The following is a 27357-nucleotide window of genomic DNA, read 5'->3' on the forward strand; positions in this document are numbered from 1 at the left end:
GTTTAAGTGGCCGCTTAACAAACTGTGTAACATTCACCATTCTGTCTATGTTTTAACATCCATATTTTCAGTGTGTAAAATTGGCACTTTAACCAGCCAATGACAGGTCATAAGCGCTGTAAATGCCTAGACTTCCATAGTCCCTTCTCAAAAATGTTTTTCCTCTCTTTTGCGACAGTTGGTAACAATTGGTAACACTGCAATGGTACACCAATCGCAGTGTATCTTGATTACTTTGATTACATGTAGGTAAGATGATCAGTACGATCAGTAAGATGATCAATACGCTTCAGGTACCAGTCCAGGGACTTTTAAATATTCTAGCGTGAAAACATCTTTTTTTATAGATATTTCATGTCAACCCTGTCGGGAATCGAACCCGAGACATGCAAGGTAGGCAAATGCGCTGGACACTACACCACGAGGCTGAGAAATAATAAATAATATTAATCGTCAAAAAATACTTAAATTTAATATCGCAACAATTTAAGCACGTTAGCGTGAAAAATATTATAATATAATTAGAAATAAGAATCAAAACAAGATTTTATAGCGTATTAATAACGGTGATTTCAACAACAACAACATAAATATGTTTTTAACATTTTGGACGCTTAGTTTGTTTTTAACAGTCAAACTAGTAAGACGCGTTTCGGAATGATCTGCGAATTTTCAAGATTATTCCAGAGCGAAAATAATAGTTAGAAATAATTAATAATAAATCGAAAAATAGAAAATAATAATTGTTCATACCTCGCGACATAAAAAAAAAACCAACCGCATTGATGGCTAGCCATCGTATTCACCGGACTCGCGACTTTTTTGTTTACAAAAATGAAAAGAACTATATAAGAATCACATTTCGTGACCAGAGAGGAGATAAATACTTAATTGCTGACGGAACTTATTGACACACTAAAAAATGAGTTCCAGAAATTTTTGGGCTATTAGAAAAAACGCTGACGATGGCACGCACAAACAAAAATTCGCACAATTTAGAAAAAATACACATAAAGATTGTCGACCTCGTGGTATAGTGGTCAGCGCGTTTGCTTACCATGAAAGAGGTCTCGGGTTCGATTCCCGGATTGGTTTTTTTATATATTTTGTTTTATTTGAAAATTTATTTGTTGACCCTTACGGATTATTACATTCGTTTGACAAAAACAATTTATCTATTTTTATTCATACTCGGTTGTTGAAAATAATATTTTTTACGTATTTTTAAAAGTTTGTCTAAAAGTAATTATATTTTAGTTACAAAAAACTTTTAAGCATATTTATTTATTAAAATACCTATTAAAAATATTGTTTTTATCTGATTCTGTTTTTTTTATTTTTTTATTTTTTTTATTATTGCACGATTAAAAAAAACATTAATTTTAAAATGGCAAAATCGTATGATTTCCTCATTTTGCGTGCATTTTACCCGACTACAGCCTTAAGTTTTTTACAGAGTTCTTTAGTTGGCGTTAGATACGGGAGGTCATATACTGGCTTCAATATTGGTTGATATAAATTATTAATTTAAAAAGGTGTTTTTACACTAGAATTTTTCATAGACCCTAGACTTCACCTAAAGCGTAAAACTGTTCGTCTTACCTGCATAAATAAAAAAATATAAAGATACGCTGTGATTGGTGAATTAATCCAGTGCCCTATGAACCATTAGGTGCGGAAACAGAATGGTAATGATGATTCACAAATTCCGTGCTTTTTTTTTTATCAAACGAACAAAGCTTTATTTTTTATCAAAAGAATGAATGAGCGGGCACGCACCTAACCCAAGACTTTATATTTTTAATTTATCTTTATTATTGTTAACAAATTACAACAAAGATAAAGAACATTTTAGAGAAGGGAATATAGAAGCCTAAGCATCCACAGGGCTTATGGATTGTCATTGGCTGGTTTAAATGGCCATTTTACACACTTTTTTGCCTATGTTTGAACATCAATATTTCTTTCTTCCTAGGGGATGAAATCAAGTCTTTGTCTAAACATTTGAACAAAATCAAACTATTTTAATCTCTATTATATTTTTTTCAACTTGTTTTGTTAAAGATTTCATATAAATTTCAGGTATTTTTTTATTCAACGACGTAGAATGTAGATCATCAAAATTGACATATTGTGCTGTAAAGATAAGTAGAAAATCATGGGAGGTACTCACAAACTAAGCTTGCTGTACGCTTTTATCTCTTGCAGGGTCATTATACTTGTATTTTGAAGAAAAGACACTCGGCATACCTGAAACGAAAGAAAAAAATAAGAAACTGGAATTGAATTTTATTTTTTAAGCTGATAAAATATACACAGATGAAAAAAATATATATAAAATTAATACGTATCTTATGTTTTATTACTTTTCTACCGATGAATGATGATTTTACAATTTTATCACAAATCTTATTATCATTTTATTTACTGTGCTTTACCTTTATAATAATCCAACCTTCTAGTCCTATTTAAAATTCTCAAATCACTCTTTGTTGCGCCTGAACTACTGAGCTCAATAAAATTAAATATTCCAACTAGAAACCTCAGACAAAACTTACTCTTTCATACCGATAACCATAGAACTAACTATGGTTTTCATTCCCCTATGGCCAGAATTCTTAGGTCTGCCAACAAACATACCAGTCTTGATTTCTTTGATAAAAAGTTGTCTTCTTTCAAACGATCACTGAATCAAATTCAATTATAAACACCTCTCTCGAATCTACTATATACCATTGTGTCTTTCTACTTTCCTTTATAATAATTTTTATGTATAAATATGTCCTTAAAAATATCCATTGGGCGTATGTATAAATAAATATGTAAACATATAAGTTACAACAGATATGAAGAACATTTCATTAAAGGTAATATATAAGTCTTGGCATCCACAAGACATATAACCTGTCATTGTCTGGTTTAAGTTGCCACTTAACACACTGCATAACATTCATTTCAAAATGTTGACAAACGCAAATTGTTGATAAATCCACCTGGTCCAAGAAAAAGTATAAAAACTTTAAAATATTTTCAGGCGTTGCCTATTTCGTAGGTGAAATAATTCAATCAGATGAATCTCACTCGCAACAATAACGATTTCAACTCTTTAACTTCACAAACGTCAACATATAGAAGACTGGAAGGAATATACATGTTCAAATATAGGCCGAATTGTGAACGTTACACAGTGTGTAAAATAACTACTCAAACCAGCCAATGACAGATATAGATTTATATATTCACTTTTCCTAATTTTTTTTTATCTCTGTTATAATATGTTAATATTGACAGCTAGCTTCCTAGAGGGTTGAATCTAGTCTAATCTGTCTACAAAAATTGGACAACCTCAGAACATTGTTGAAAAAATATAATATTTACTATGCTTTTCCTTTACTATGATCTACAATATATTTTAACTATGTTATAGAATTTATACAAATCGGCCACGGCCAATAATAAATTGAAAAAATAAAAAATTCATTTTAGAAACATCAAAACTCTTAGGTAGAGGAACAAAATGATCATCCGCACTTAATAGTGCATGGGTCCACTGCATTAGTAGTTAGGTACTACAATCACAGCACACCAGAAATTATTTATTATAAAATAATTTTATTTTGTACGTAAAGTGACCGATTTTAAACTTTGAGTAATTATAGTTTTTTTTACGATGCATGTTACAAATACAAAAAACACTATCATGAAAACCAAAAAAATGCATGCTAACTTTTTGTTTGTGTTTTTTTAAAAAAATATTTGTGCATTGTTTTATGAATTTTTATTCAATTTGTTTTTTAAATTTATTGTATTTGAAAAATATATTTATTTCTTATTCATATTACATAGACTCGTATGTAGCTTGAGAACGGGTATTTTCTTGCCTAATGAAACTGCTATGAATACATATTTTCTTGCAATTTAACATGTCAAATTGATTTTGTTAACTAAAGTCTTTTCATTATTACAAGAATTTCCAAATATACAAACCAGCCGCGTGATACCCGATAGCCTATTTCACACATATGTATCATCTTAATCTTATCGGCACGGTAAAATTATTGTGGAGTGACATTTATTAAATTCGTTAGTACCTATTTAAATTTGTGAATATTAATATTTTTCGTTTTTCTTATATAAAACTCCATAGTTCAGAACTAAAAATATCAATTAAAACCCCTCGGTTTATTTACGTTTTTTTTTTTTCAACAGAAATATTACCGTTTTTATAATTTACCCAGATCTTTCAATTTTGGTGACCATTTTCAACGAGTTGTGAATAACTCACTATTGGAAAATGGAAATCAAGTTGGGATAGAGTGGGGTTCGAACCTCGGACCTCCAATCCTTGAGTCCGCAACACTTCTCACGAGACCACAATGCGATTCAAATAATACAGTAAAACTTAGCAAAAGAGATTTAAATGTTAATTTTATTAAAATCATTATTTGAATTTAGCAAGTACTCTCAGGCAAAAACCTTGCAAAAGGAAATCGACTGGAGATTAGTCGGTCTTATGGTGTAATGTACGTTTGCCAGACATTATATAATTAAATAAATAATTGTAAAACAATAAATATCGATCCACCGTATTGTATTTTATCATGCAGTGTTGAAATTTTATATTAAAAAAAATTGTATTGCGTGTCAATTATTTCTACAATATTTTGCCAATAAACGCCGAATTTCGGTACTGAAACTGAATACAATTTTTGTTTAAATGGACTTTGTCCGTCAAATTATTTATATTTTCCAATCAAGTAGTTTGTTAAGATATTTTTTATATTCATTCTATAATTAACCTTTGATTCCTGTACCTATGTGAGGTCAGCTAGCAAAAGAGAATAATTAACATATCCCCAACTCGAAGCCTTGCATTTCTTGTATATGATTAGTAAGTTAAAGTGCTTCCTTCCAAATATGGAGAGGGGACTGTAGCTAGGGATCTCGGTACTAAATCTTGGTCAAGGTGACGTTACCATAGCACTAATGGGTACAGACCAGGGAACTGCCACATAGTCCTTAACTAGATATGATTTATGACTTATTTTACATAAACAGATGCAGAACCTTCGGCTTTAGAAGCTGCATAAATAAAACGTTCATCTTTAGACTTGCTCTGTAAGATCGCTTAACTAACTTTCTATGACTTTATCAACAATTTTCGATGCGTCTCTCACCTGCATACTTAAAAAAATATAAAATTAAATGAATAGCATATCTATTCGGAATCACAATCTTTACATTTTGGAATGTACTTTATTATTATTCCATTTTACTTTTTTTGTTTCCTCACTGGGGTAACCCGTACCGAAGACACTTCCTTGATAATTTCGTTAGCTCGTAAAAAAAAATATTTTTTAATTCGTTTCATTTAATAAACGATCAGTAAATTTTTTGACACTTTCGAGATGATTGAGATCTTACTAATATATTTTTTTTTAAAGCAAGATATTTAAATGGCGATATAGGAATCATAAGATTGAGATTCCATACAGATATCCCAATTTATTTATTTATTTAACAAATTTACGGAAAATGTTCAATTTAAACAAATCATACAACAAAAAACAATAATAATACAGTAACAAAAAATAGAATCAATACAACAAAGAAAAGCAAAGACAAGTTTTTACATTAGACAGGGATTATAGAATCCAGGTTAATTCTACAAATCGGTAGTCAGATGGCAGAAGGGCCATCTGTAATTTTCAAAAATGTTCAGGAGAGCTAAAATACGACTCAATTTCAAGACTTTGATCCCCAAACTAAAATATTTTAGTGTTGCTTTTCAATAATAAATTAACATTCTAAAATATGGAGTTTTTTTCCTATGTGTATTTACTGAAATATTGATTAAAACTTTTGAAAACTAAAAAATAGAAAAAAATACAGATGGTTCCTTCTGCCATCTGACTACCGAAATATACAGTCAATTTATTGGGAATATTTCGGTAGTCAGATGGCAGAAAGGACCATCTGTAATTTTCAAAAATGTTCAGGAGAGCTGAAATACAACTCAATTTCAAGGCTTCAATCCCCAAATTAAAATATTTTCGTATTGCTTTTCAATAGTGAATTACCATTCTAAATTATGTTGTTTTTTTTGTTTTAATTCTATGTGTATTTACTAAAATATTGATTAAAACTTTTGAAAACTAAAATAATAGAAAAAAATACAGATGGTCCCTTCTGCCATCTGACTCCCGAAATATACAGTCAATTTATTGGGAATATTAATTACTTCAGTCTATTTGTAAAAGAACTCAATTTACAATCAAAATAATTTAGATCTTGATTTTCATTTACAAATCTAATCATTCTCGGTAGAGGTGCATGGAAACCATAATTAGTTTTATTATGACCGAAGAATAGAATTTCATTATTTCTGAGTCTACGTGAAGGAAAATTAAGAGATATTTGTAGTAAACTATTAAGTATTTTAAATATTCAAAATTAAACCTGCATTAAATCAGCATTGTGAGATACTGGATATATTCATCGGGATCGGGAAAAATAAGAGTCTTAATATTTACAGGACTTATGGCCTGTTACTAGTTGCTAGCTCAGAAATAAAAATAAAACATCGCTCTCGAGTCATCACAAAACTATGCATGCTGGTGGCCATACCAAGAATGATATTTATAAATTCAAAAAATTATTTATTTACACTAATTGTTAATAAAACTTGAACTTACTTAATTCAAAAAAATATTTATTTACACTAATTGTTAATAAAACTTGAACTAACTTAATTCAAGTCCTGATGATGAGGAAGTAACCTCGAAACCAATCGTCGTATAAATCAAAAGTTAGAGTGGTTTTTACAAATTCATAAAAAATAATGTGAAATGCCATAACACAACGTGAATAATATTTTTGAAATTAAAAATTTATGTTTTTTTTTTTATTTACACTTCAATTACTAAAATATGTCTGAGGACTTATTACTAAAAGCAATATATTTTAGCCAACCAAAAACTGTACTTTTAAAAAATATATTATGTATGTTCGTATTTTCGAATTACAGCTGTTTTTTATTAACTCTTGGATTTTATAAAAATATTTTTTTTAGATATTTTTATAAAATCCAAGAGTTTAATGTATAACGCACTTGTCAACAGACATTTGGACATAATAAAAATATAGTTTATAATATTTAAGACACTTTCAGTTCAGTTCTGATTTTAAACATATTATGGACCAAGGATTATTGATAAAATAAAACAGGATTTAAACAAAACAAATTCTGAAAAATATACGAAAATAAAAATTTACAGATCTTAAAATGTTAGACTGATTAAAAAAACCCCTGTTATTTCTTGTAAACTATGTAACAATAATAAATTAGTTTTGCATATACTTTTTTAAAATTGTATTGATTTTACATACGACTTTCTAAAATAGAAAAACGACGTCGATATGAAATGAAATTTATTTGTACATAATTTTTAGATTTAAAAATGTATGCAACATTTTATACCTATTTTAAAAGTAAAAACCTGGTGATTTCGTAGGTAATTATGTTTCTTTTATTTTTATATCCTTTTTTGTTTCTTATAAATTTTTGTAACTTAGAAATGTTAGTTGAATTTTTTTGTTTTCAAACTAAAAAAACCCGGTTATGGTGTTTCAAGGAAAGTACATAAATATGTAATGCGCCATAACAATAATAAACAAAGATAATTACAACCTCGGTGCAATACACGTATCTACTTTCCATCGTAAATAAACAAAAGATAATTATTTTTTATGGTTTTACGAATAAATTTACTAGTTTAGGATAGGTGTTTTATACGTGAGACATCGGATAATTTGGTCGTGAATTCGAACCCCACTATGACTGATTTGTATATAATAGGCAGTTAATCATAACACGCCTAGCAGTTATAAGTAACTTTTAGATTTTCTACGCACAATTTAAAATTATAAAATTTGGAAAATCCATTATTGGAATCATCATTTCAATAATATCATAGATTTTTTATAAGTGATAATATAGACGTACTAAATGGCGAAGAAACAAAATTAACTTGCACCATAAGCAAGGTATGTACAAATAACTAGTACCTTACTCCATTAAAAAATATTTTAAATGCATCGGATATTTTAGATACAAAGGTACTATGGTTGAGAAAAGGTAATATTTCTTTGATTTTTCAAGTCCGCTCCTAAGCGGAGCATGTGGCCTTTATCGAACGTCTCCAGGAGACCCTATCGCCAGCCAGCACTCTCGCCTCCCCCCACATGGTCCCGCATTCCTTAGTTCCGCAGAATAAAGCCGAAAGATGGTCATTGACGGCCTCCCAGGACGGCGTGAGCCAGCAGGTGTGAAGAAGAAGCATTCACAGCAGTCCAAGCCATGTCCACGCCGCTCACTCAAAACGCTAGTTATAGGAGACTGCTGCGTCCGTTCTCGAACTTCAATGTTAGTAATTAAAATCGAAAAACCTTGGACCTAATATTCATCCTTAATCTCAGAAATGTAGAAAAATTAAATAGTTTTTTAAGTATATTTTTACAGTCTTGGTATGAAATAAATTCTCTTGATAAATCGATTTGGATCATCGAACTCTTAAGCGTAATATTATGCGAGCGATTAACTTGGCTTACTATTTAAATTCCCATGTGCTATGCTAAATCTCTCTAGTCGACTTCAATGGTAAAACGGGGTCAATGATTCTCATCGTTTAAATGGTGTAAGTTTAGATATTGTTTATAATATTTACGTTCTTGTGATACAGTGTCACATTGAGTCGGGCTACATAAGCTCCGGCGTCACTGCGACCGTCACACGTAAATAAGTTATCCCCTTTTAAACCTTGATATTTAAAGAGCCAGGCTACTGAGTGGTGGGTGAGTGTCCTCATGTTGCTAAATTTCCCACTCCTAGCCTCAAAGGATTGGGCTATTAGGTAGGGGCGAACGCTTTAATATCTTGAAGTTTATTTATTTATTTATAACTTTGTATCCATGTACATATAAGGACGGGCATATTGCCTTAAGGAAAGTTCTTCCTACCTACCCAAACCGTACGGTTTAAGAAAATTACAAGTACATGGACGTATTCAATCTTATGATTGCATATAAAATCAAAAACAAAGATTAACTAAAAAATATTTTTTTAAAACACTATACTATGAAGAGAGGAGAGAGGATGCGAAGGAAAGAAGAAGAATAAAAAAACAACTTAAATATTTGGATAGTGACATTTCAATCTTGACTTAAATATTAATAAAGAAGGGGTAGATTAACTCTAACATTAGTGTGTAGATTATTCCACAATCGAGCAACTACTTCTGTGAAAGAGGAGGCAAAAAAATTAGAGCCATAAAACGGTATAAAAAGCGTTTTCTGAGGGTATTAAAAGGGCCCCCTGAGCATGCGACTTTTTTTGTGATATAAAGCATCACATTTACATATAATGTATAAAGGTGTTTCATCATCTGCACCGTAAAAGCTACGTCTAGAAGTTTAAGAAAGGTTCATATTCTAGCAAGGTTCAATCTGCAGTTTCCTACAAGAGCTCTAGTGATAACCCTCACTTGGTTTCGGCTAAGATTCATTAGGTCGAAAGCAAACCTTTAACGAGTACTATTTTAGTAGTTTTTTCACGCGATGCTGACCAGGCGTGTTCGCCAAAGTATTATGCTCTGCTTCCGGATCCACAATCTTGGGTTATTATGATAAAACAAGGATCGAGACGTTATGGTTAAACAGGGATCCAACCTTAAACATCTGATCCTTAAATCAAAGACATACCACGGGATCACAAACCGTTTTATATTTTGAATCTTGAAGTAGGGCACACATAAACATATTCTTATCTGTGCTCTAATAATAACAATGTACATATATTTAATTTGTAAGTTGTTTAACACATTTTTCTCAACCGTCAGTCAAAAATATTTTTTCCATATCATAATATTTTTTACTGCCTTCTATAAAACGGAGTTCTGTGATTTTCCTTTTTTTCTAAATGGGAGTCTGATTTTTATATTTTCTCTGGTGTTCTGATATTTTTTATTAATGTATGATAATATATATAACTATACTAATTTATTGTTTATGTAAAACTTTTTATTTATTTTTAATCTCTCATTGAATACATTTTTGTTATTTTCTTAGGTTAACCTTTTCATTCATTTCTTTCTTATTTTATTTACATTTTTAAGATCTTAATTTTAAAAAGTACTTTTAATTTTCTTTTTTCTTTAAGTTATTTTGTGTAATTTTTTATCTTGTTTTGATTACATTTATGAACACACACCATTTATATGTGTGCTTAATTTTTTTATTATATTTAATATATATTTAAGTAAATTGCCATTCGTTAATTTTAATTGAATTATTTTACTGTATTTTCTTACTTTAAAAAATAAAAAAATATTTCTTCAAACCATATTTTATATTTATTATTTTATATTCATACATGATTATGTATGTACTCTTTTTATTTGATTATTAATTAAAACTAATGTCTGAGCACCCGATGACAAACTATTATTGAATAGTTTATCGGGACCAAATATATGTATTTTAATACTTTGTTTTCTTTATAATGTATTAATATTGTAATAATGTGTATATTTTATTGAAAAAATACTCTACGAAACTTAAAAAAAAAAACAAAAATTACCGTATTTATAATTATAAATATCAATGAAATCAAGATTTTCATGTTTGCCCCATCTTACTGAATCTAACGGTCATTTTCCATTACACCTATTGCCATAAATATTTCTCTAGCTGCATCTCGTTCACTCCCACGTCCGCGAATGGTACGCGAATGAATGCGACACGGATACATTTCGGAGACCGTTTGACAATACTGTCAGTCAAGTCAGTGTGTTAATTCTTTAACGATCCATATAATTACTATAACTCACCCCGCATGACATAATTTATCAGAGAACTTTGCACTGCATACTGCAAACCAGGGTTAAATTAGCGAATCAAACGATACAAACTTTTTGAAACACTGTAAAATAAAACATGTGTGTAATAAGTTTATGTTCCTTTAATTATGTTTATTTTATTACAATATCAAAATTTTGAATTGGTCAACTACTCGTATATTATGAAAATCCCTCTCCTCCACTCTTCCACTCTATTAACTCATCCCTTAACCTTCTTAAGAGCTCTTTTTTTATCTCTCATGTCTTACATAATATATTATTTTTCTCTTTACTATGTAACATGTTCTCTCGTTATATTTGTGAAAAACTTTAATTGGATGTATGCACTATTTTCTATATTTTGTATTCTTTTATAACAACTGTGGTTTTTCCTTTATAATAAATAAAAAAAACAAATAAATCCAGATTTGCAGTTATTATTAAGTAAACATTGATTCCAATCATAATTACTTATTTATCAATGGAGAACTTCAACCCTACGGGAAATGAGATACAATAAATATTTTCTTGCGCGCGGTAAAAAATGAAGCATTCATTGTACGGCAATATTTCCTGAAAATGTACGAAAAAAAAACATTTCAATGAACACGAACTACTTTGAATGACGTCACTGGTTCATATGAATGAGAATGAGATTATGATATGAGAGTTATAAACTTGTGACGTCACAGGCGGAGTAATTTCAAAATCACGAAACTTTAAAAAATCATAGCGCTGATAATACGATTGATAAAAATTTTATTTTTTATTTTTGGTAGCCTATTAAAAATATTAAAAAAACATTGAGCTTTCTCGTTGCACCTTTCCAAATAAATAAATCATACCAACCTTATCGGGAATCGAACCCGAGACCTCTTGCAAGGTAAACACGAAGAAATGTATTTAACAAACTTTACAAACATATTTTCTTTTTTGCATACGTTCATATTATACTTATTTTCCCTTGTTGTAAATTGCATAACTATTGTAGTTTGTATTTTTTACAAGTGTAGTGATAGAGTGACTTCGCACAAGCATGCGTTTTTTGGCTTTGTATTTAGTTATATTAAAAAAAAAACTATAAGTGGCCTATAATTTTGGTTTATTCGTAAACTTTGAATTTTTGTTGTAATAGATGTTGTTTTCTTTGAATAAATAAACACATTAGCACCTAAAACACTCGAAATACTAGACTACGAAGCGGAAAAACCTCTACTAGATATTTTTTTAGAATTTTCACCTTAGAGTAACCGTCAAATTGAACACGTTCAGGGTTCATCGGGGTTCTGGTTATATTTCACACCGAGAACTTTAATCCTTTTTGGGCACAACCACGGAAAAAAAAAATTGCAATGCCAGATAAAAATTTTGATTCATTAATTTTTTTTTTAAATGTTAAAGCTGTTGCTTCCCAAAAAAGAGACTAATTCTTATGCTTGAAGAGTGACTTACACTATTTTATTTATTAAGTTATATAATTTCAAATATTCACTAGAAAAAAAAACAAAATTATACAAAATATAAAGAATAAAAGAAAATAAGAATACAGTAATACTAATTAAAAAAGAAAGCTGTTTTTACTCGGGTTCAAAATTTTTCATTAAATTTACTTTGGATTTATTTACTGATATATTGGTTTCAATAGTTTTTTAGTATCTACTGTATGAACATTAAATATTTTTTGCTGATTTTCTTTGTTGAATGTTTCATTAAAATTACTTTATTAATTAATCTTTGTACTTTTATCAGAGGGTTTAATATATTGGCATATGCAGCACCCCATCCAACAACACCATATTGTAATAAAAATTGTACAATTGAGTAATATGCCATTTTTAAATTATTGATTCTTTAAATATTCCAGATAACTAATTCACTAAAAAAAATCTCGTCCGGCACTGAGTACGGCACAGGTTGTAATACGCGGTGTACATTAGTTTTTTTAATGTTGCTGAATTATGTCAAGACTTATGACTTAGTGATAAATGGTGTATTCTCGTTACAGTTTTATTTGCCTGTCTTAAGAATGCATACATTAAAGCACGAGGAATGTGTTTTTACTGGCGTCATTTATGGACTTATAACAAAAAGACACGTTATGCCTATACCGGCTTCGTTGCCATTCACAAACTTTTAAGCCTTCAATGCCCAATGTAGACAATCAGCTATATACCGATATATTTTTTTAAATTTGTTTATTTTTCCATACATGTACATAAAATTTTCATTACAGAAATACACTTAACAAAATGCATCTTTAAATTATGCTATACCTTAATGGGGAAATATAACTTTACTTTACATTTTAAAAATAATACTAATAACAATTTTTAAGAATTTGCTGAACATATTTTGACAAATAACCATTCATTTCATTTTAAAGATGGAATAGAAATATAAGATTTAAGTAATATAACTTATTAATTAATTTGAAAATTTTTGACATAAAATAAACTGTCAAATAAAATTTCAATATTATAAATAATCAATTAAACTTAAGCCAAAACCCTGTTTTAAATATTTATCCTGTAAAGTCTAACTCTACTTTAAACGATTTCAATAACCATAACCCTGCATTCCATTTTTCGACGTGTATAAATTTTTATTATTTATATTTTTCTATTATTATTTTGTATATTGTTTTGAATAATTTGTATATTGCTTAAAATGTTGATAAGTGTTTTTGATTTATATATAGAAGAGTCCCAACTTAACACGGAATTTTCTAACAAGTCGGGACATAAAAAAAATATAATTGTGCTCTATGATAAAATTGTGTATTTCGTGCATTAAATAAATAAAAAATAAATAAACAATAAAAACACAGTTACCTCCTCCCCTACCCCAACCCCACCATAAACACAATTACCCTCTCCTCTATCCTTATCGACACCCACTGTTCGCTGTTTCTTTTACGTGTGTATATTTAATTATTTCATAACCCTGAAGAGGGCAACGTCAGTTGCCGAAACTAGTCGGCTGTGACAGTAAAAAAAGTGGCTCATAAAATAAAATAATTTTATGTATACCTCTAAAAATTCATTATCTATTTATTTTATAATACGCTTTGTGTTTTGTTTATCACAATTCTAACTAACTAACTAACTAACCATCACGCCATTTCCCCAGAGGGGTAGGCAGAGAGGATAGAACGCCACACCACTCTGTCCTGGCACACTTCCTTTGCTTCCTTCACATTCATACATCTTCTCATGCACGCACGTCGATTATTCCGACTTTTCACATGACCACTTTCAAGAATTTGTTGTACTTGATCATGCCATGTCTTTCTCGGCCTTCCTCGACTTCTACAACCAGACACATTCGCATCATAAATCTTTTTAGCCGTTCTTTCATCATTCATTCGCTCCACATGACCGAACCATCGCAAAAGTCTTATGCAATTAAATCATTTTTACATCACCCAAGACCACATTTTTTTTGCGTAACATCACGTCTCATCCTGATGAAAGTTCATTAAATAATGAAGGCAATTGTCCACGAATTGGAATGCTATTTTCTTTGCGGTTGTAACGTGTCTATTTCCTCATTGTTATTTTCAATAAAAATACTCTTGTCTTGACAATTTATCGTCTTTTTGGTACAACCACATTTGTTCACCAATTAAAAGGTATTAAATAACATTAATCGATCCAAAGAACTTATTATTGGTAAGACAAGCTGACCACTGTAATGCGGAGGCGGACACTGGCACTTTTAAACAAAACAGCATCTCAATCAATGGAATTTGGTATTCAAATATTAATAATTACGACATTGATTTTTTAGTTACGAACCAAAAATATTATCCTCCGAAAAAGATAAACACTCCAGATGATATTAACCCCTTGCCGCACAGTGTCCCATATTTTAAAATATTAATCAATGAGGAACTTTGCTCCTACGGGAAATCGGATACAAAAAATGTTTTCCAACGCGCGATAAAAATTAGAGCTTTAAATTATTCGGCAGTTTATTGAAAACGTACCAAAAAAAATATTTTGAAAAAAACGAAAAACTGTAAACGACGTCACTAGTTCATATGTTTCAACCAATGACAAAAAATTTGTGCAAGTTTTCCGTTTAACTTCCCGTGAACGGACCAATCGGCAGAACTGACCGGGAAGAAGCGGAAGAGAACTAAGACGTCACACGCGGAGTAATTTTAGAAATACAAAACTTTGAAAAATCATAACGCTGATAATACGATACATCAAAATGAAAAAAACAAACATTTTTTGGGTTTGTTTAATAGTCTATAGACAAATTAATAAAAGCCACTGGACTACCTCATTCGTCACACAACTTGGAATTCTTCGGGATAGCTCTTCTAGCTTTTCGTAGATCTCTCCGCCATTAACACATTGGGGGATGAAGATAGATCGGCGTGGGTTATGTCGAAGTCGTATATGTTAATTGTGTTTTTAAACATACTGTTTATCATTATTTTATTGCCCTTGTTCGTCTTTGCAGTATAGTTTTTATGTTCTTTTTGTTCAGTTTCAACTAGGTACATAATATGTTTATTATTAGCATATTACAGCCAAGATGAAGAACATTTTATACCAAATAATATAGAAGTCTAGGCATCTACAGGGCTTATGACCTGTCAATGGCTGGTTTAAGTGGCCACTGTACACACTGTGTAACATTGTGTTAAGTGGCCAGGTCATAAGTGGACAGGTCATAGGCCCTGTATCTACAGGCATCTACTAGGCATCTGCCTAGACTTCTATATTATCTTGTCTCATATGTTCTTCATCTCTGTTGTAATATGTTAATATTAATAGCTCCCCAGGGAGTTGAATCGTATAACTGTTGTAATTAGTTTAGGCCGTACATATAAAGCTATCACAACACGGACTATCTTTCACAACACGGACTATCTCTTCGTTCTAGTGACGAGAGAACCTTTTTAATACCCTTTCAGCGCTCTTATTTTCTTGCCTCCTCTTTCACAGTAGTAGCTGCTCGATTGTGAAATAATATATCCAGTAATGTTAGAGACGCCCCTTCTGTATTTACATTTAAGTCAATAGTGAAATGTCACTATCTAAATATTTAAGTTGTTCCTTTATCCTTCTTCTTTCCTCCCCATCCCGTCTCTTCTCTTCATAGTATAGTGGCGGCCTCCGTGGTGCAGTGGTCAAGACGCTTGATTCACGCACGGAAGGTTCCGGGTTCGATTCCCGGTGAGAACACAAAAATTAAAATGTAATTTTCCTCAAGCTTGGGTGCTCTGTGATGTAATTCACCACTGTAATTAGGCCTCCTGGCCTGTTGTGGTGCAAAAAAAAATGTAAAAAAATAGTGTTAGTTTTTTAATTTTTTTAATTTTCTTAATCTTTGTTTTTAATTTTTTTCTCAAATTGTAAGATTCAATATGTCCATGTACTTGTAATGTTCTCAAACTGAACGGTTTGAGTAGGTAGGAAGAAATTGCCTTAAGGCAACATGCCCGCCCTTTAAACTGTATATGTATATGTATATAGTGTTAAAATAAATAAATATCTATTTTAAAAACTAAACACCACTTAACATTATTTCCCTCATTTATCATGTTTCCGTATCTGTACCATAGACAACTATTCATATATGTAAATGCAACACCTTAAACAAGCGGAATAACCACCCTGATTTAGGTTTCATGGCCGATTCATTTGTTTGTTTGTGTATGGATTATATTCCTATAATGACACGATGAACAATATTATGTACGAACTAAATCCGTTTTATCTCACCCGTCGATGGGAGGAGTGCTCTCCCGAAACTGTAGTGATGGAATGCCGATTCAATAAATAATATTAAAATATGTAGGTATTTTATCCAATCACAAGAATGCAAAAATCTATTTTCTTTTTTATATTTAAGAATGATTTTAAAAATTATATTTTAAAAATGATATGCAAATGAAAAATGGTATTTTTTCATAGTATCCTCACAAAACTGATCGTCTCGCCTTCGGGTATTAAATAAAAGATACATTGCAATTGGAGTACCAATTAACAAATTGAAACTATAACTGCAAAAATTAAGCGCTTAATACATTTTTTCATCCCACTTAGAAATATACTTAAAGTTCCGGACTTGAAACACCTATACCATGCACTGGCAAATTCTGTGTTGACTTACGGTCTAATAGGTTGGGGAGCTTGCATAAAAACCGCCCTTAACCTGTAGCAATTGCACAGAAATCTTTAATCCGAATAATGTTTTAAAAAAACATTTTGTTATCCAAGTGACTTGCTCTTCAAAGAATTCAGAGTACTGAACATTATTCAACAGTATATATTGAGAACAGTAGTGGTTACACACATAAAGAGAGACATTTACCCGAGCGTCAACCACAACCATAATACAAGATACTCTAATAGGGATCTGATACTAATTGAAGGGGTCAACACTGTTTTGGCATCGAGACAACACTATTACGTAGGCAAAAATGTCCATAACCTTTTGCCAGAATCGTAAAAAGACGGGAGAGTTGTCAAGTTACGGAAGGTGTTGACCTCGCTCTTTCATGACATTGGTCGTAGGGACTCAGAAAAGTTGATGCATGCCACGGATTGGAGATTCTTACTGGATGTCGAAAATAAAATATAAAAAATAAGGAATAATTTAAAAAATATATTTTTATAGATGACATCCATGAAGTTTCGCATAAATAAATTGTCTATGTTTTCTATGAATGTATGTATGTGTATGCGCATGGGTGTATGTATGTGTGTGTGTATGTACATGTGTATATATATGTATATATATATATACATATGAGTGTATATATGTGTATGTCTGTATATATATTTATTTATTTATTATTATCATTATATTACATACAAAAAATTATAATTTATGTAAAGTTGCTTTGACTGTCTAACTAGGGTTATTTACCCCGTTCTAAAACAGTCAAAAAATAAAAAAAACAGTAATCAATTTATAGAAACAGTTACAAAGATACAGGACAAAGTGAAAAACAAAGTAAAAAATGGAGTAAAAACATGGTAAAAAATGTAGTAAAAATATAGTAAAATGTAATAAAAACATAGTAAAATTGTAGTAAAAACATAGTAAAAATGTGGTAAAAACATAGTAAAAATGTAGTAAAAAAAACGTAGCAAAAAAATAAATTATAAAAACAAAGTAATAAATGCAGTGAAAACATAGTAAAAAAAACCATGAAAACATGTCTATAAAAATATTTTGAAACTCAGTAAAATGCGAAATAAAAACAGAATACATAGTAAGAAACATATTTAAAGTCATAATAAAAAAATGAATGTATGTTGTATAGCAAAAAGCATATTTAAAGAAAGAAAGAAAAAAAACAGCATATTAAAAAAGATGTAATAAAAGATAAAATAAATGCAATATATCTCGATCATAAGTTTTAATATTCTCGTACAAAATAATATCTAAAAATAAAGTTGCCCATGATATTCTTGCTAAGATTAACCTCAATTTATCTCACCGATTTTGCGCACCAATAGCGTCATTGCTGTAGGAAATTTTAAAACCAACGTCGGATACTTTTCCCTTCCGCTAAGGACCCTCGTAACAGTTAAAAAAAAATATATATATATTATTTATTTTTTGTCAATCTATTAGGGCTATTATAAGCCTGTTGATTGGCTTAAAACATTTTAAAAATTAATTTATATTCATTTTACGCCAATCGACCATTAGTGTAGTTTCAGCACGTTTGGTTACCATGCAAGAGTTCTCGGGTTCGATTCCCGACATGTGTGTATATATGGGTATGTCTGTATGTATATGTATCAAAATGTGTATCCGAATAAGATTATATTTTGTTTGTCTGTGCTCTATATTAATTTGTTAACTATTACAATATATTAAAATGTAATTGCCTAGCTTGGAACGGGGTATGTACCCTCTTGTTAGCTGGGCAAAGTGAACATGGAATTGTATTTTGATAAAGGGTGTGAATAAATAAATAAATTAATTAATTAAATGTCTTTTGCACCGCTGGAAGCAGGTTGTAAAATGAAGATGATAATTATGATGACTATGCAAAAACGCAAAGCTTGCCTTTGAATTTGATTTATGTTATTGACAATTCTTCATGGAATTCCATTGTATCCAACTTATTTATAAATTTAACCAATTAGCGCATTCACGCTCTTATTCTTTTCAGAGGGCATCTTCAGACTTCAAACAAGCGGAAGCGTACCAAGTATTTATAACTTACTAGCGGACCCGACAGACGTTGTCCTGCTCGAATGTTGGCTTGCCTGCTATTATCTTGAAAAAATACTTTTTATTGATAGGTACATACCTAGGTACTTGTTTATGATTGAATTTCAAAAAAAAAAAAAAAATTCAATTATTGAATTTAAGTTGGTACCTAGGTATTTGTTTATGGTTGAATTCCAAAACACAAAGTAATATTTTCATATATAGAATTCTGTTTGAAAATGTCAAACTCGGCTCTGCTCACCAAAAGGGTTGCACTTTATTTATGAATGCGATTTTCAAAAATGTATTTAATGTCAGTTAATATTATTGTAGTATTACCAGATCCCAGTAAAAATAAATAAATGGGAAGAAATTATAAGGGATGTAACGAAAGAATCTGATTGGGATCCATAAAAAGCGTATGCTGTTTGTTAACTTTCAAAAGCAAAGTTTTTTTGAACACAAAAAAAAACATCCTTCCATTTTTGTGAATATGCGTTCTCGTCAAATGTAACCCTGGTGGGTCGATTAAAAAAAGATTTGTGCTTCTAACTTTTTTTTCACAGATTCGATTGAAAATATTAATATCTACAAACACGCGCAGCGCAGCACAAAGATCTACATTTTGCTGAAAACCGAACGTAAATCGGTTAAGCCGTTTAGGAGGAGTTTAGTGACATCACACATAAAGAAGAATTATATATAAAGATATTCACACACAAGTTAATTTATAATTATCAGGCTTTGAAGTTGAGTTGAGAAACCTGGTAAGGTTCATTCTATAAGCATTATGAAACAAGATGCATTTTTACAATCGTATATATAATTTATTTTTAGTATATTTTTTTTTAAACATAATTTCGAGGATGACCAAATGATCGTAGATAAAGATAAAGAGTAACCATGATTGATTTTTATTTGCAACAGAGAGAGAAAACATTTTCGAGGAGGTAATATATAAAGATTGAATTTAAGGGAGAATGGAAATTCAAACATAAGCAGAACAGTAAATGTTAAACAGTATGTAAAGTGATAACTTAAATCAGGAAATGACATATAATAAGTTCAATAAATGTCGAAATTCCGTATTCTCTATATTTTTTATTTTTTTTGTTCTTCTGCAAATAGTGTTTTTTTAAATAAATTAAACGTGGGCGCGCGTAAAGTGTTAATAAGCAATGATGGACAGCTTTTGATGAGGCTGAAAGTACCACGTCACTTAGTTAAATAATAATATAAAGAGTATTATATTCCTCAGAAGAGGGTTCCACTTCACCATTCTTCATTCCCCACACATAACTCAATCACCGACTCCCACTTACTGTACTCAAGTCTTCAAAATTACTGTCGATTCATAGCTTGAACCTGCGATAATTATTAATTGAATTATTGATGGGACCGCAGCCTGGCGTGGTGACTGGTTTTTATATTATATACAATATAAATATTAAAAAATAAGACTATCATTATCATCATCATCATCATACCTTTATCTGCACCCAATAGTGCATAGGGCTCTGCATCGGTACGATCAACCGTTACATGAAGGTAAAGCGATCAGCTTTATGCTTCGGGGCCCCGATTACAATTGAAAGTTAACAGAGTTATCTTGGACTGTCTATAAAGAAAAACCGACATTTGTGTACGACAATGAGTATATTTGCATGAAAATTTAAAGTATTTTCGTCGGCAACCTAAATTTAAAAAAGTTTAGAAAAAAAAATTGTATGCATATTCCGCTTTTAATACAGAAAACTTTATTTACTTTGTATATTAAATTGGAGATAAGAGTTAACTTTCCATTTTAATCGGGGCCCAGGTGCCAATCTGAGAACATGATGTATTCCAGTGTAGAACCACTTTATAGATCAATTTTTTAAGTCGACCATCTCAGGAATCGAACCCGCGACCTCTAATATGGTAGATGAACGCGCTAACCACTCCAGTGAGAGGCGGACATATCTCCGCTGGATTTCTTTGTTCAGGATTTTTACCGGTCGAAAGCACTCGTCCAGGATTCTGGTTCTATTTCACGCACATAATAATATTATTAATTTGCCTGGGTACGTTAAATTTATCTTCAATTTATCTACAAAGTAAAATTAAGTTTTCAGTATGAAAAATAGAATATGTTTACATTTTTTTTCCAAATATGTTTAATTACCGGTTACCGACCAAGATACTTCGAATTTTCATACAAATATACACACTTTCGTACATAAATATCGATATTTGTTTTCCCGTCTCAGTATATACCGATGAATATAGCCGTTCATAATTGCGATTTAGATAGTTTACGTGTATTTACATTTATTTTCGAACTTACCAAATTATCGAATATTAGTAAGAAAATTCAATGGTTTTTGAAAAAAAAGTATCTGGTAATAGAGTATCAAACAAAGCCAAAAATAAAATTATGTTCATTAAAGGATAAACCACGCAATTCACATTGAACGAAATGTTCAGAAAACAAAATTTTGTGATGGTGCGATTTCCAAAGCATGATAAATTTTGAACCAAATGAGATAATTTCAATCCATAAAAAATTTTCAAAGTGAAATAATGGTTACTTTGATAGTAAAAGTACACACATATTAAAATAGCATATCTGTGGTTATATTCTAAACGCTCTCGTGGCCGTAGAAAAAACTTTAATCTCGCGTATTTACATACAAAATACAAATAAAAGTGTTTTCTATGAATATCACCGCTGGGACTACTGATGTTTTTGCTTTTAAACAAAGTGGAGTTCAAATTAATATTTAAACTTTAAAAAGCAGTTTAACTATGAAAGTGGAGTTCTGTGTTTAATTTGCGTATAAAATAGCGTATTGCGATAATTTCCGCATTTTTAATTCGAAACAGCAAAAACTGGACTCCCGTGTTTTATCCTCTTAGGTATAGATATGGTATTCAGTATTATCATCACTTAGATTTTTTAAAGTTTGTTATTTTGAATATCGCCCCCGAAATTTCAGAACTACACGACCCACGACGTCACAAGTTCAAATCGAAGTTATTCTGAAATTTTAAAAGTAGAACTTTGTACGTAGAATTATTTGTATCTGCTAAAGTTTAAACACGCTAAACGTCGAAAAACTTGGCTACCCCGGAAACCAAAAATCTATCACAACATAACAATGCTTTAATTGATTGTTTATTGTAAACACGCGTTCACAAGGACCTGAGACGTTCATTTTCATTTTTTTTCCATCCATTTTCGAGAAAATTTGCTTTATTCTATTTTAATGCTTCAATTTTTACGGCGCGTAAGAAATTACTTTTTCCGTTGACTTTCCCGTAGCACTCAACTTATTCATTTAAGTCAAAAGTCGTTATTTGTATATTTTACTTCGTGTTCGAGTTAATGTCAAAAGTTTGTTCGATTTATTGGTCTATAATAGTGTTGCGTTATACTTAATAGCCATGGATAAATAATTAGATAATTTACTACCGTCGTCTTACTGCCCGAACTTTCAATTACTATTAATACATGGGCAAGTATTATATTCAAGAGTAATAATTCTCTCGAAAAGCGCTTAAGCTCTATTGCATAGAACAAAAGTGTTTTAGTTTGGCTTTTGGTTTAACAACAAACGTGTAACGTACGGTTTCGGTTATTATTATTATTATGGATAATTTATATAGCGCCATTTTCGTAATATAATACCTCAAGGGCGCTTTACACAGTGATTCAATAGTTAAAAAAATAATTTATTGAAAATTTTAAATTTGTAATTTAATTCAAACAATTTATCTTGTTGACACATGCTACGGATTTATTCAAATGTTTTAGAGAACAAGTGGGTTTTAAGTTTTTTCCGAAACATCACTTCACTCTCACAGCCTCGCACCTCTGCTGGGAGAGCATTCCATGCCATAGGGCCCGCGACCGCAAATGCGCGTTCACTAAATTTAGTGCGCTGTTTGCGTAGAGGCATAATAACTTTTCCTTTCGCCCTAGACGTAGCTGATCTAAGCGTGAGACGCCTGTCAGCTAGTTCATCTGGAATGCATAGTTCCCTTAGATATTCCGGAGCAGAGTTATGCAGTGACTTATACATAAGCCAACAGAGTTTGTATTCGACCCACTGCGGAAAACGTAGCCAGTGTAGTTAGCGCTTGCAATTCTTAACCCAAGTATCTCCATCCCGTTATATTGCTGTAACCTGTAGCTAACTTCGCGATCAATAATTATTGAATGTTTTTTCTCTGTATGGGCAACTCTATCAGGTTATTACTATGAGAACGTACTATTATATATATCGACGTACTTACTTAATCCATGTCGGCTCCCTGGGTGGACCATATACATACTCCTTAATACATGAAGTACAATCCTAAGTCCACCAGAAAAAAAACTTATATATTGGATGGATAAAAGAACAGCGAAATTCTAGCCAACGAGAGAGCGGATGAAAGGGCTCGGTGAGCTACCCTTAAAAGGACAGCTCCCGATTTTGCCAAGCCTTCTCTTAGTTTTGCCGAAAGAAAAATTAGAAGCATGACTCAGGAACGAACGATATTTGATCAAAATCACGGGACAGGTAACTTAAATTATCTTTCCATCTATTTTTTATGACTTTAATTTTAGAAAATCGCAGCGTATTAGCTTTGAACTAACGAAAATCTTTACGGGCCATGGCAGGTTTGTGAGCACCGTTTTTAACTTCTTGAGATCAACAGCTGTCTATGTGGTAATGAAACTCCTCAAGCTGTTCCCCATTTGTGGATGCATTGCCCCCTTTTCAGCGTCGATAGGCATAACCCGGGGCGCTGACACACTGACGGGTGAGGATTTAAGGCACACCCATTCTGTAATAAATCACAAGACAATCTGGCATGGTTAGAAAAATTTCTTAAGTTTCTTTATTTGCATTAGAAACGAGCCGAAAATTTTTCTATTATGTTAATAAAATTTGTATAAAACCACTCACAGACTTATCTGTCTACCGGTTTCGAGACGTAACCCGTCTCTTCGTCAGGACAACAACACTACACCAACATGCAAATACCACTACACACCTTCACCATAGTAGATTTGCAAAAATATAAAATCGACATGCAGGTTAGACACATGCTTCACTACGCCACCACCGAGGGTTAATGACTTATGAAGCTAATATTTCAAAAGGATTAACAATCGGAAAAGGAGGAAAAAGAGAGGGGGAGGGTAGGGTGACCATTACAATGAAATATCGAATAATGGACTATATTGGAAAGTTACTTGATTATTAATTAATGGGACGAAAATTTTTCATTTCTTTTTAGTTATGCGATCTAGATTTTGGTTACTTCTTCATATATTTGGACATTATTCAATTTAATCTAATTCTATAAAAGGCCTTGTGCCGTTTATATAATAAAGTTTATATTAAAAAAAAAAAAAAAATTAATTTTATGGCTTCGTATTCACCTATATTATTTTATGTCTTAGAAACAAGAGTATGCACTATAAACTACATAAGTAACACTCAAGCGGGCAATAAATGCTTATGAATAAAATAGATTAGGTTTAAACCGGTACCAGCATGTGAAAGTTTTCTATATTTATACTTTATTGCCAGTTTCACCGATAAATTCAAAATGTCTATAAACCGTAAATTGCCTAACAAATGTTTCCGTTGCACATTATTCGTCAAAAATCAATCAAGTATTATAACCGAACGATCAAGTAACCAAACTTTTTTCTCTTCTCTTGAGAGCCCACAACAATTTTATAATAATTGCAGAATTAAAATAAACCATTTTTTGAATTAAATCCACGTTTAAAATGCTAAATAAGCTATGCATGTTTATAAAAAATAGGCAAGAACAGATTTCTGATATTGGGAAGAAGTTTTATCGCACCAACTATTCACTGAAAAGCTAACAATTTTCTTCCAACGACAACAAAAAAATAACTATCCCAATCTATTCTACTGTCTTCTTTGTGTTATGTTAATATTTGCTATCTTGACGCCATTACGAAACTCGTAGATCGTCTGGAGCGTTTGCAGAATCGAAGCATGTGCTTTATTTTCAATAAATGCGCTCCAAAATATCTTGCTGAGAGTTTTATTTACCTTTCTGATTATGGTATTTCGCTACGATCTTCTCAGGAGAGAACACTTTCCATTCCTCGACATTATACATCATTTTTTAGCTATTCCTTTTCCGTTCAAGGTGCTAGACTTTGTAATGAGCTACTGCTTTATAAGAAAATGCATCTTCTCTTGCCTCCTTCAAGAAACGCCTGAAAGATTACTATATACCCTTAGAATCCTGAACTCCCTGTATTTTAAAGTTTAATTATTTTTTTTATTTCTTTTCTTGGTTCCTTTTTCTTTCTCCTTCCATACTGATTATCTGATTCCACATTGCTCATATTTTAATATGTGTTACATAATGTACTTTTTTAAAGCTAATATGTGCAAGCCTTGTCTCTCAATTAAAAAACAGCTGTTATTTTTAGTTAATAAGGTTTTTTTTTAATATTTATTTTCGTTTTTAATACAAATTTTTGATCAAGTATTTTTGACCAGTCTGTTTTTTTGGTTGTCTGGAAGATATTGCTAGCAGTCAGTCCGCCAAAGAATTTATTATTTGTATTTTTTTTATTTTTTTTATACGCCTCCACTCGTTCATATTATTTGTATTAGAAGTATAAAAAATAAAAGTAGTAAAAACAAAAGATAAATATGACTAAGTTAATGTATAATATCACAGTGATAAGTAACATTCCGCTTCACTTAAAACTGATTTTTTTATTGCAAAAACTGATTCAAAACAACTTCACAACAACAAGAAACCTGAGTAAAATACTATATTAGTTATTTAATATCACCTACGATAAATCTTGAACAAACACATAAAAAAATACGCAATCATTTGAGAAAAAAGCATGTTGAATTTACATATGATATATTTTATGGTACAAAATAAACATACCTAGAACCAAATAAAAAGTGAGTCCCTATTTTGACGATTTTATTAGATTTCACCTCATTCTTGTTTTTCGTAGGAACCAAATAAAGTATTTATTATTATTGGATTAAAGGCTTGAAATCTTTGCTGGTTTATCTATACAAAGTACATGTTTTACAATATTTAATTTTAGCGTCACGTGAGAGATTTTTATTAATTATTCCAGCCTGAAATCACTCTGTAGGAGAGAAAGCTTCACTTGGGGTTGAGATAAATTGGGGACGATGATTAGTGGTTTTTTTTACAAAAAGTATCATTGTGTATACTTTTTTAGGAATATGTATTTTTTTCCATTTAGATACTAGGCAAAGGACTCTTTTTTTCATTTATTTTTTATTTATTTACAATTTTAAAAAACCCGTTAGGGTTACATTAGAAATTTTATATTGTCGAGTCATTTTATGTCTCGTCTAGTCTAGTTAGTTCAGTCATCATGTGCTTTTTCAGATTGATTTTAAATTTGTCTCCAGTAAAAGTTTTCAATTAGTAAGGTAAGTCGTTGTAGTTTTTAAGTCCATTATGTAGTATTTTTGACGGTCCTGTGTTTGTCTTTGCTTTTTCAATATGATAGTATTGTTGTTGTCTGGTGTTATATTTGTGTATGTCAGCATTTTTGGCTAATATTATGTTGTCGTCTTGTATGTTTCCCAGTGTTATTTTGTGCACAATTTTTAAGGTCTCAATTTTAGTCAAGTAGTTTATGTCAAACTGGTGTGTTTTTTTGTACAGTTCAGTCGTAGAGGTCAGGTAGGGTAGGCTGTATGTTGTTTATATTCTAACCAGGAACCAAATGTTCATAATCTACCCTCTAAAGTCAGAGACGCCCCTTCATTAATCGCATTCAAATTACGTTTGAGATGCCACTGTTTCAATATTAATTTTTCTTTCTTTCTCACGTATGCACTTTTTTGCTAACTTTAATTATCACTTGAACTTTTTTTTTAAATTTTTTTTACAGTACAATATATTCTTTGCGAGTCCAATATATTTTTTTATATTCAACGGATTTGGTAGGTAGTAAGAAATTGCCTTCATACGCACCTATATAAATATTCGATAGGCATCTAAAAAGTGTAAATTATGAAACAATAATGTTTTACCTACCCGATAAATATCGAAGTGCATATTGTAACCAGTAGCATTATAGTTACTTGCGCGCCTGGCAACAATTAATAATTATTACCATCAGTATTGTTAACTTATGCAATTTATTCATAGTATACACTTCTAAATAAATTAGGTAACACGGCCCTTATTTCCATTGTACTTTCACTTTACATTATAAATGATAACAACTTGCAAC

General features: G+C 30.9%; 1 long non-coding RNA gene across 1 annotated transcript in view; it reads right to left on the bottom strand.

Annotated features, from left to right (window-relative positions):
- Positions 1-1714: 1714 nt before the first annotated feature.
- Positions 1715-27357, bottom strand: part of LOC148283609 (uncharacterized) — a 67131-nt gene continuing 41488 nt past the window's right edge. Inside the window, exon 2 of the long non-coding RNA XR_015825548.1 lies at positions 1715-2250. This is a non-coding gene — a long non-coding RNA (uncharacterized LOC148283609). The remainder of the gene's footprint in view (positions 2251-27357) is intronic.

The sequence above is a fragment of the Micrasema longulum genome, unplaced genomic scaffold, assembly GCF_059751315.1.
Source record: "Micrasema longulum isolate JH-2025_06_02 unplaced genomic scaffold, ASM5975131v1 h1tg000215l, whole genome shotgun sequence".
NCBI lineage: Eukaryota > Metazoa > Arthropoda > Insecta > Trichoptera > Brachycentridae > Micrasema > Micrasema longulum.